Genomic DNA, 12,122 nt, shown 5'->3' with positions numbered 1-12,122 from the left:
ATTGTCCCAGGGTAGTGTGTGTTTTAAAATTAATATTCAATAACTAAATATCATATTTTATAAAGTTTTATTAATAATAAATAAAATAAAAGAACTTCCTGACTTCAGCCCAGCCACAGGTCCAAGAGAGAGGAAAAGGGAGGAATTACAGCCACTTAAATGCAATCAGGCAAAATGCAGGGATGAAGGAAATGAGAATTTGGGGAAATACTAAGGGACTTCTGGGGGATGAAATCCAAAGGCTCAAAATCTACATTTATACAGTAGGGGACATGATATTATGGAACTTATGGAAAATTATGCATATGTGTGAATACTCTCTATATCAAATGTGTGCTTTTTGGGGGCAGCTGGGTAGCTCAGTGGATTGAGAGCCAAGCCTAGAGACAGGAGGTCCTAGGTTCAAATCTGGCCTCAGCCACTTCCTAGCTGTGTGACCCTGGGCAAGTCACTTGACCCCCATTGCCTAGCCCTTACCACTCTTCTGCCTTGGAGCCAATACACAGTATTGCGTTTAAGGGTTTAAAAAAAAAAAGATAAACTAGTCCAACCACTCTCATTTTACAGATGAAGAAACTAAAACCAAAAGGATTAAGTATCTTGTCCAAGGTGATATAAAAATAAAGTGGCAGAATCAGGATTTGAACCAAAATCTTTTATTTTCAATGGGGCAGCTATGCAGCCTGGTAGATAGAGTACTGGATCTGGAGTCAAGAAGACGTGGGTTCAAATCCAGCTTTAGATGGAAGGTCAGGGTTTTAAAAAAAATGTGTGCTTTTTATTCATGTTTGAAAGCTGGAATCTGTAAACCTAAGTAATACAAGCATGTAGATATGCATGTATGTTGAGCATGAGGGTTGACCATGAATGAAACTCACTTTCTCATAAAGGAACTGAGAGACAAGCTGGACATACTTGGGAGATATAGGAGTATAATAGTACCCCCCTGTAAACCTTAAAATTTCTTAGACTTATGAATGTTGGAAATTTCCCCATTAGGAAATTTCATACTTGAAAAAATTTCCTACTGATAGTAAGAATTCTATTGGAATGTGAAACTCTTTGGCATGGGAGGATCCTTCTCCTCCCTACTTAAGACTACTTTAGGACAGAAACCTTTTGCTAAACAATGGAAAGGGCTTTGACCTATACTTAAGCATAGAACAGGAAGTTCTTTGAGTCATGATTGATTTTAGAATTGATACAATAGAGATACTTGGAATGACAGAACCAGGTCTTGGAACTTACAATCTCCACCCTTCTCAGAGTAACAGGATTTAGGAAGGGCTGCAGCATAGATCAAGATTTGATTATTTGAGAATATGACCTTCAACAGACATGTGCAAAGGGGGGCAGACCTCTGGGCGGTATTGGGTTAAGCTACAGCTACCATTGGCACAGGGGAGACATGGACAATGATTGGTAGATGTGAGAACTGAGGGGAGGGGACTTAGATGGTGTCCTTAAAGATAGCGGGGTCTGAGGTCTCTGAGGAGGTTTTGGCTCTGAGGAGGTGGATGCTCTGAAGGAGGCTGAGAGGAGAGAGGTCCTGGAGGAAAAGCTCCTGGAGAGGTCTTGAAGGAGGCAGTGGAAGGAGAACTCAGGAGGAGTCAGGAGGAGAATTCTCTGGAAACATTTCTTGAAAGGAGGCTCTCTTGAAGGTGGAGCCTGAGGTTGGCATGAGAAGCCTTACCTAGAGAGATCTTGGATGAGTGATAAAACCAACTGACTGATTTATTCATTCTTATTCCTTTCTTACTTTCTCTCTTTTTCTATTGATTAATCAGTATATTATAAATTAAATTTCTCTATAAAACCCAGTTGGCTTGGGCATATTCATAAATTGGGAATATATTCCCTGGAGACCATCTTATATTTATATAAAACCAAGACACAGTATAAAACATATTTCAGCGGTCATAATTAATATATATATCTCCCTTGCTCCCAAACATTTTAATTATCTCAGTTTATGGCTCCCACTCTCTTATCTACAACAATTTAAACCCCAAACTTATTTTAAATCTAACACCCCACAATTAATTGAGATCACTCTGTTCCAAATCCTCTTTTTTTAGGTACAATAACTTAGAGACTATCTCTACAAATACTTTGACCCAGATTTACAAACTGGGCAGGTGGGAAAAGGATAGAGTCCATACAAAATACTTCCATCATCAGCTCCTAATCCAAGCTCCTGGCAAGTGGGGCTCAAATTTATGGGAAGAAGAGACATGTTTAACAAAAGAAAAACAACTGCTTGATCACACGGGTTGATGGGGATATGATTGGGGATGTAGACTCTAAATGATCACCCTAGTGCAAACATAACAATATGGAAATGGGTTTTGATCAAGGATACATGTAAAACCCAGTGGAATTGCAAGTTGGCTAGGGGAGAGGTTGGTGGGAGGGGAGGGAAAGAACATGACTCTTGTAACCAAGGAAAAATATTCTAAATTGACTAAATAAAATAAAAATAAATAAATAAAGGGAATAAAGGAAGGAAAGAAGGAAAAAAGAAGAGATGTGTTTAGTTTAGGGAAGGAACTAAGCTTATGAGGGGGCTGTGGCAACAATTGGGTCTCACGAAGGACAACTCACCTGAGGCCTGGATGATAGGAGCTCAGCTGCCATTTCCTGGTCTTCTGGGCTCCTCTTAGGGGCATAGGCAGACTTTCCCAGAAAATTTCTAGAAGATACCACGTTTACAGACATTGCTGACAATGAAATTGTGAACTCCTGTGCTATCATTTGCATATTTTTAAAAAACGAAGATATTTGACTCAGAGCAATAGGCAACTTTCAAAGCTCTCTTGAAAATGTTTCTCACATGCATATAAAATTTTAGAAGATACAGCCATAGAAATTTATTTGTCCAGAGATCCTATGTGTATCAACATCAAGTGAGGCTAAAAATCTAAATAGAAGAGTAATTCTCTAAAAGCTTCTTTTTGCAGATGCCATTTACACTGACTCTTGGAACACTAAAAATACTCTTCAATGAGATGCAGTCATATAAAAACAATAATCTTAACCATTCAAACTATTAAAAATAAGATGGATGCAAAACATATATTGTCCAGTGGTCAATATATACAGTATATATACATATACACAACACATATATATATAAAACATACAGTTGGATGATTATTAATTACTCCATCAGTAGATATATCTTGTGTAGGTATTTCAAGTAGATGATTCAGGTCCAAGCCTGAATAGGAAGAAGTGTAAAAATTAAATTAGTATCTATAGTAATAAAAATATTATATTTATGAGGTTTATTAAGGATTATTAGAAATCAAGGATACAAAATTAAAACCACATGCCCATGGCTGATTAGCCCATTCAAAATCCCCGTGCTTAGCTTACCACTATACTTGCTACATCATTGCAATAGCAGAGAAGAGAAGAGTCTGTGGGAGGCGTTACTGTCAGTTAGATACAAATTTTTATCTCACCAACATGGAGACTCAGGTGAGATTATAGGGACTTCTGGGAAATACCAAGGACTTCTGGGGATTGAAGTCTAGGGTTCAAAATCTCCATTTTTACATCCCACCTGAGGCCCAAGGAAGATTAGTCTCTCTGATGGGTCTCGTAAACATACCAACTTTGAAATTACAATAATTTGAGAATAAAGGGAAAAGAGAACAAAACCAATAATTGCTAGGTGCATTGACAAAAAGCCAGTTAGGGGGCAGTCCCCTTTGGCATAAGAGTATACATACAAAACAAATGCATTTAAACCCCACACAGTTCAAATCATCACATCCCAAAGTTCATTCTGGATCTTCTGGTGTAGCTTGTGGTCTATGGAGGCACCTTCATGGTGACTTCTCCAAACATTCACTTTCTGGATTCAGAGAGGTTGCATGTTTCTTAACCTAAAATTACTCTCAAAAGGAATTTAAACTTTGCAAATTAAAATAATAATAATATATATACATTCCCCCCTGAAGAGGGTGATTGAAAAACACAGAAATCACTTAGGGATGCATGGCTGAGTTATGAAGTATATGAATCAATTGGCAAGAGAAATCAACATCAAAAAAAATCCAAGTAAAAAATAATTTCTGGATGAAATATAGACTATCAAAATCTTATGTGTAAAAATTCTAAGTAAAGGAAAAATAAATCTATAACAGGTCCTTGAATCAGGGCCCAATTAAAATGATTTAAGCAATGATGCATTTAACCAATCAGTAGCCAGGACTACAGAAAGTTGTCACATTATGAAAGACAGAAAAGGGACTAAATTTTTAGGAGCCAGGTAGGAGCCAAATTTGAGATACTTGGTAGAATGTGGACAAAGGAAGACTTGCCTTTAAGACTTGTTAAACAGCCACAACTTCAAACCCCAAACATGCTCAAGTCCTCTTGACATGGCTCAAAATTTTTCATCAACTCCATTGGGATCGGTTGGTCTCTTTGAACACGTGCTCAATTGGCACTATGCAGTTTAGTTTTATGATTCTGTGGCACTGTGCAATGACTCTTTTTGTCTTCTCTTGTCCTAGAATCAGACAGAATCATTAAGCAAAGTCCCATAATTTTTTAAACAATTAATGGCATCATTTTTATAGTCTCGAGCTTTTGGGGTATGCATTGACATTATAGCAAATGTATTTTAAACATATTACTGCAAAATCAAAAAAAGTTAGAGAAAATCTCAATACTGATGACATGTGCTTCAAATATAAAAAGGAGAGAAAAATAAGAAACTGAAATAGTATATTGCACATGCAAGAAGAATATAATAATAAAAGAGTTTTTAAAAATAAAAAATATAGCTTATAATCATTGACACACTGTGTCAGCTAAGGAAATGTAGAATACAAGGTTTCTCACCAAAAATGAGATCCATTTCCTCTTCAGACCTGGACATGATCCACTGTGAGTACAAGCAAATGATTTTCACAAAGTTACAGTTTCTTATAAAGAACAGTAGTACAACAAGTAATGCACATTCAAAAGGTACCAAAATCCCCAAAATTCACAATAGCCCAGTTAATTACAATAGCAAACAAACCTATTATCATATTTCACATAAGTTGCTGTATGACATTTAAAGAAAATGGGTACTTGTCACAAGTTTTTCAAGTGTAGCAATGTTTCAACCTTGGCAAATACATTTATAAATAATGTAAAACTTATTTGGATCTAGAACATCATCAAGAAATCTAGATTGTTCTGGTGGAAGTAAAATGAGCTGAAGAGTTATAAATGAGAGATGCTCCCTTTTGGGAGACATCCAAGGGTACCATGCCTTGGGATTAACTTCCCAGCTCCTTTGGTATGAGACTGTGATGTCCCATCCATTCACATTTTTATAAATATGGGAGGTGAGGATTATAATTGTATTTCACTTCAGTTACTAAAATGGACCTTACCTCCTGTTAGAGGCAGGCAAAATGATCAAAGTTGTTGAAAAAAATCTAAAAATCATGTCTAACGTCCCCTTAAAATCAATTTGAGATATTTAGCTCATTAAATTTTCCAAAGGTTGTTATGCAATTGTAACCAGTTTTTGATGAAGTCCATCCATCCTCTATGTGACAATTTACAAAGTCAAAATAGAAAAAAAGGCTGTTTTCATATATGGGCTTATTCAATAATATTTGTTCAGTATAGTTATAGGGGAAAAGCAACAGAATATAACAGTAGTTAAAACCCAGTATATTAAAATGATTCAGTGTAACAGAAAAGTATTGAATACATTAACATATGAACTTAAAACCAACAAAATTAAATCTTAAACAAAACAATCAGCAAAATGCAATAAAATACAGAGGTGTTTATAAAACATTGGCGTCTGAAAAGCCTTAAAAATATAACCTCCAGTCTCTTTTAAAGTTCATTTTTTTATCCATTGAGATTCCTTTTGTCAGTACTGTGGAATTCCCCATATTGAGGAAGAACATGGGTTTTAGGAATCTCAAATTGGGCAGGTCCAAATGGCAAAGAGTTGCAGGGAGATGAATTTCTCCCCTGAATCTCAGGTAAAATAAGTAAAAGGATCAGTGCACTCAAAAAATATCCTTTGAAATACACAATGCACTGCTCTCTCATAGAATATGCCATATTAGTAATCAACTTCCTGTTTGGAAAAGTCTCTTCCTTCTCCTCGTTCCCCACCACTGAGGTCCCCTGCCATGTGGAGGCTAATTGTTGCCTAAGGAAAGAACAACCCAGTTTTTACCAGTTGGTTTGTGATCCTGAAGACACAGGGGGAGCTACCAGCAGCCTGGGTCCTGGGGCTGGCCTGGGGCAACCTGGCTCAGAGAAGTAGAGTTGCTGGGTCTGCGGCCAGGGTGGGAGAGTGATCTGGGTCAAGCAGGTCCGGAGCAGATGGCTGGAGGCAGGCATGGATGGATGGAGACAGGAACAGGCAGCAGGAGCAAGCTGAATCAAGACAGCCTTGGCAGAAGAAACGTGGCTTTAAAAAAAATAACTAGGCTATCTTAAAAAAAAATTTGAGAAGTTCTTGTCCGATCTTGTGGTTGCCAAAAACTGTACAAATTAAATTAGTATCTATAGTAATAAAAATATTATATTTATGAGGTTTATTAAGGATTATTAGAAATCAAGGATACAAAATTAAAACCACATGCCCATGGCTGATTAGCCCATTCAAAATCCCCGCGCTTAGCTTACCACTATACTTGCTACATCATTGCAATGGCAGAGAAGAGAAGAGCCCGTGAGAGGCGATACTGCCAGTTCAATACCAATTGTGATCTCACCAACATGGAGACTCAGGTGAAATTATAGGGGCTTCTGGGAAATACCAAGGACTTCTGGGGATTGAAGTCTAGGGTTCAAAATCTCCATTTTTACAGGAGACATCAGCTAGGTTTAATTTAAATCAGTGTTTTCAATGATCCCAAGCTATTCCCTTCTCCAAAAGACCATTTTTGAGCTAGAGTTTCCTAATGTTATATAGCTCTGAATCATAGAACATCTTGATTTCTGAAAAATCAAAATTGGAGTCAACCTTGTAAACCTTAAAATTTCACAGACTTATGAATGTTAAAAATTTTACTCCACATTGAGTAATCCTCCAATTCCCTACTTGAAATAATTCCCTACCAGATAGTGAGAACTCTACTTAAATGTGAAAACTCCTTGCTATGGGAGGATCTCTACCCCATCCCTACTTGGGATTGCTTTAGGGGAGAAAACTCCTTGCTATGGGAGGACCTCTATTCCACCCATACTTAAGAATGCTTTACGGCAGAAAACTCCTTGCTAAACAATGAAAGTACTTGAAAACCATACTTATAAAGGAAAGGGGTTCTTTGAGCCATGCCTATTTTTGGAATTGATACAATGGGATGCAAAGTGCCTATAAAGGTGGGGCAACTTGTAAACTACTTAGACCTAAAAGGTGAAAACTTACTCAGAGGTTTTCTCTTAATGAAATTAGTCGACACAGCAGCATTTTTTTCTGACTTACTAAAGAGATTAATCTACTCAGCTGTGAATTCAAAATGGGTTGTCTTTTGGGAAACATCTACAGTGATTGGTAGATGGAAGAACTTAGGGGAGGTGACATAGGAGATTTTGCCCTTAAAAATAACAGCTCAGAGAAGAGCTAGGAGAATTCTGAAACATTCAGATTGAGGAGAACTCATTCTGAAACATTCAGATTGAGGAGGACTCATTTTGAGGAAGACTGATTCTGAAACATTCAGATGGAGGAGGGAGCTTGTGAAAGCAGCTGATATGATGCTGGCCTGGTGTCACTAGAATCCTTGCTTAGACAGATCTTGTGGTGAGTGTTAAAAAACTGACTGATTTTCTCTCTTAAGACTCAGGTCTAGGCCATATTGGCTTGAGGCCCTTCATACTTATTCCTTTCTTACTCTCTCTCTCTTTCTTTGATTACTCATTGTATTATTAATTAAAATTCTCTATAAAACCCAGTTGACTTGGGCATATTCATAATTGGGAATATATTCCCTGGTGACCACCTTATATTTGATTTAAAATAAGACACTGTAGTGAAACATATTTTCTGCGGTCAAATTTACTCACCCTCTCTCATATCTATCACAATTTATATCTTCCACCATTTTAACTCACTACAGTTTAAGACCTCAACCATTTTAAATCTCACAACCTCCAAAAAGGAATGAAAAGATATGCAGGAGATGTAAGTTGCAATGTCTTAACAACTTTCATATGAGAAATGAGTTGTAAGATTTCAAGAACATGCATCACTGAAAAATATACGCAAGAAAAAAGAAAAAGAATATGGGTAGCTCCTTTACTGTGATAGATAAGACAGCTCAATTGCTTCCCTGGTATACAAAAACTATTTCAAGAACCAAAGAGTCCTCCAGTGCCCTGGGCATATCCCCTAGAGAGAAATTAGGAAAAGACATGGACACGAATCATACCAATTAAAAAAGTATGGGAAGGCTAACTAAAAATCTCTATCAACCTCTCTGGGCTTGTTTCTTCCTCTATAAAATGAAGACACTAGACTAAAGCATCTTCAAGCTCTTTATTCTAATGATTCACCTGGATGTTCCATAAGCAACTCAAACTCAAAACCAAATTCTTCCTCTATTAAACTACTGCATCTGATGTGATTAGTAGCATAGTGGAAGAGCCCTGGGTTTGGAGACAAAGGTCCCAGTTGGCTCATTCAACTGAAATCTCTAGAACTCAGCTTCTGAGGTCCCATCCAGCTCTTTATCCATGTTTGTTGAATGGCCCTCACAAACTACTCTTTTTCTTTTTCCTCCTCCTCATTCTCTTCTCTTCCCATCACTGAGTCACTCTGGATTCCAGGGAGCCTCTCGAACCTATAGCAATGATGGCCTTTGCCCCTTTCCTCAAGTGGTGTCCTGACAACTGGCTCCGCCCCTCAAAGCCCAAAGGTGAGGCGGTTTGTCACGGAAGACACGCGTGCTCTGTCTGCTAGAGCCCGAGTTCACACTCGCAGGCTTTTCAACTGGGACTCAGTGGTTTTCCCTCAGCTCCAAGTACCTAAGTAACTCAGGATGTCTGATGAACAAGGTGGAAATGGAGGATGGTGGGAGAAGGAATGTATCCTGCTCCTCCTTCGGTCTTCCCCGCCCCCGGGGGCCGGCCCGGGACTCACCCCTCCACAATGGGGCAGGCCAAATGTCTACAACGGAGCCAGACCATCCTGGGCGGAAGTTCCGCCCCACGATAACGGGCCCAGACTGGGAAGTGCGGTCCAGACTCTCCTTTCCGCTATACAATATAACAGTGGAGTAAACCGTAGAGATGAGGAGTCCTCCTTGCCTAGAGTGGTCCCTACTGATTGCCTGAACTAGAGCGTTCTCTTTCAGATCAGATTAAAGACATCAAACGGGATAATTTTTTAATGCTTTCTTAAATTTTTTGAAAGATGGAGCAAGGGGAGGCTTCATCTGCTTCCACACTCCGATATTTATCATTCTTTATCAATTAGCCAGTTTTAATTAGCTCTTACTTAGGTCAAGAGTTCTTAAACTCTTTTTGTCGTGGACCTCTGTTAATGAAACTTATGGACCTTTACTCAGAGTAATGTTTTAAACGCATAAAGTAACATATATAGAATAGCAAAGGAAACCAGTTATAATAATTAGCAGTTGTATATATAAAATACATGTAAAGTGCTTTGTAAACCTAAAAGCACTATATAAATGCTAGCTATTATTATTAAACCAATTATAATAAAATAATTATTGAAATTTTTTTTAAACCCTTACCTTCCATCTTAGAATCAATACTGTGTGTTGGTTCCAAGGCAGAAGAGTGGTAAGGGCTAGGCAATAGGGGTCAAGTGACTTGCCCAGGGTCACACAGCTGGGAAGTGTCTAAGGTCACATTTGAACCCAGGACCTCCTGTCTCTAGGCCTGGCTCTCAATCTACTGAGCTACCCAGCTGCCCTCAGTTATTGCAATATTTAAAGAACAAATTCATATACCCCAAATTAATAATCCTGAGTTATGTTTTCCAAGGCAGTATAATAACAGCAATGGTAGCTATCATGTTGTTCTTTGAGATTTGCAAATCATTTTACAAATATTTTATCCTGGGAGGTAGGTGCTATTATTTTCATCCCCTTTTTACAGATGATAAAATTGAGACATAGGCTAAGTGACTTGCCAGAGTCATGAAGCCAGTATCTAGCAGATTAAATTTGAATTCAGATCTTCCTGATTCAAAGTCAAGGGCTCTAAGCACTGCACTACCTAAGTAAGAAAAACTGATTTTTAAAATCTGCAAATTTGTGGCACTCTCCCACCAATATATAGAGATCAGGGTAAAGTAGGCTCAAACTTGGAGCATATGTGGCAAACTCATATCTCAGTTGTGAAAGTCCTTTTGTTGGAGTCAAGATGTTCCCTTTAAGTAGATATGGTTTATCTTTTCTGATGGGCTCCTTTCAGATCCTTGAATTTGCTTCAGAGTCCAGTCTGTCCTCAACTTCCCAATGCAGACACTGCCATCAGCTGTTTTTCAGAGGATGCTAGGAGGCCAATGAGAAGTCCAAGAAGTCAAAAATTTCTTAGAACCTTTGAACTCACAAGGTTCTTCTCTGTCAAAGGAAGGGATGTGGGAGGAAACCTGTATAGAGACTGTGGCTTCTTCCCTCTCTATTCCCCCCCCCCTAACTTCCAATGATTCCATATTAGGTGCTTGGTTAGAAGGGTATCACTACTTAAACTATAATCTTAATTCTAACCCATCCAGAAACAAACCTTCATTTGATCCAACCATTCACACTAGCTATCTCTTCCTTTATCTCTTTTCTCCATTTTGTGACTAAATTCCTTGAGTAAGCTATTTACAATCTATGCCTGCTTCCTCTCTTCCCATTCATTTTCTAAGTCCTCAGTAAGCTGGCTTCTGACTTCATTACTCATTTGAAATTGCACTTTCCAAAGTTAACAATGTTTTCTTAATCAACAAATTTAGTGGCATTTTCTCAGTCTTAATCTTCTTTGTCCTTTCAGTAGTATTTGACATGTGTAATCTCCATCACTTTCTGATTAATCTTTCCTCTCTAGGTTTTCATGATACTGCTCTCTCCACCAGTCTGTCCTACTGCTTCTCAGTCTCTTTTGCTGGTTCTTCATACATGTCACTCTCTCTAATTATATATTGAGTCTTCTTCTCTTTTTTGTAGTATACTATCTGATTTTATGATCTCACCTCCCATCGGTGTACTTATATTCCCTATTCATTGATTCCCAAATCTGTGCATCTCTGCCACTCATACATTTCCAACTGCCTCTTTGATAGTTTAAATTGTATGTTCCATAGGTCTCTCAAACTCAACATGTTCAAAACAGAAGTCATTATTTCCCCCCAAATCCTCTCTACTTCCAAACTTTTCTATCACTGTCAAGGGCACCACCATTCTACCTAGGCCTGCAAACCAAGTATCATCCACCAATCTTTACTCTCACTTCGCATACCCAACCCATCACCAAACCTTGCCATTTGAGGCTACCCACAATCTGGTGTCACAAAGCCTTTTTTTGCCTTATACTTTCCTTTATATAACCTAATCTATAATCAAGCTTTGTTATCTGCTGTCACTCATACACATTCAGGACTCTCCTTAGAGACAATCTAGGCTAACCTCCTCATTTCACAGGTAAGAAGATTGGTTACTGGATCAGACTCTTACATTTAGAGTATCAGCAGACTTTTTATGGTGGCAAAGAAGTGGAAACTAAAAGAATGTCCATCAATGGCTGAACAAATTGTGGTATATGATGGTGATGGAATTTTATTGTGCTATAAGAAATGATGAACAAAGTGATTTCAGAAAGAGCTGAAAGACCTACATGAACTGATGCAGAGTGAAATAAGCATGACCAGGATAACATTGTACACAGTAATAGCAATATTGTGTAATGATCAACCGTGGTGGACTGCACTACTCTCAGTAATACAATGATCCAGGACAGTTCTGAAGGATATATGACAAAGAATGCTATCCACCTCCAGAGAAAGAACTGTTAAAGTAGGAATGCAGATGAAAGCATACAATTTTCCACTTTTTAAATTTGGATATGTTTTGGGGTTTGGACTTTATAAGATTAGTCACTCACAAAAATGAACAATATGGAAATATGTT

At 38.1% G+C, this 12,122-nt stretch overlaps 1 long non-coding RNA gene across 1 annotated transcript; it reads right to left on the bottom strand.

The window, feature by feature from the left end:
- Nucleotides 1-100: 100 nt before the first annotated feature.
- Nucleotides 101-11,548, bottom strand: LOC107651912 (uncharacterized). The gene is made up of 3 exons (XR_008917438.1): nt 4,858-11,548; nt 2,605-4,522; nt 101-1,703 (listed from the first exon to the last, which is right to left on the bottom strand). It is a non-coding gene; the product is annotated as an uncharacterized LOC107651912 (long non-coding RNA).
- Between the last annotated feature and the right edge of the window lie 574 nt (nt 11,549-12,122).

Source organism: Monodelphis domestica, chromosome 3 (assembly GCF_027887165.1).
Source record: "Monodelphis domestica isolate mMonDom1 chromosome 3, mMonDom1.pri, whole genome shotgun sequence".
NCBI lineage: Eukaryota > Metazoa > Chordata > Mammalia > Didelphimorphia > Didelphidae > Monodelphis > Monodelphis domestica.
The sequence above is the reverse complement of the archived record's forward strand: the minus strand, read 5'-3'. Positions and strand labels throughout refer to the sequence as shown.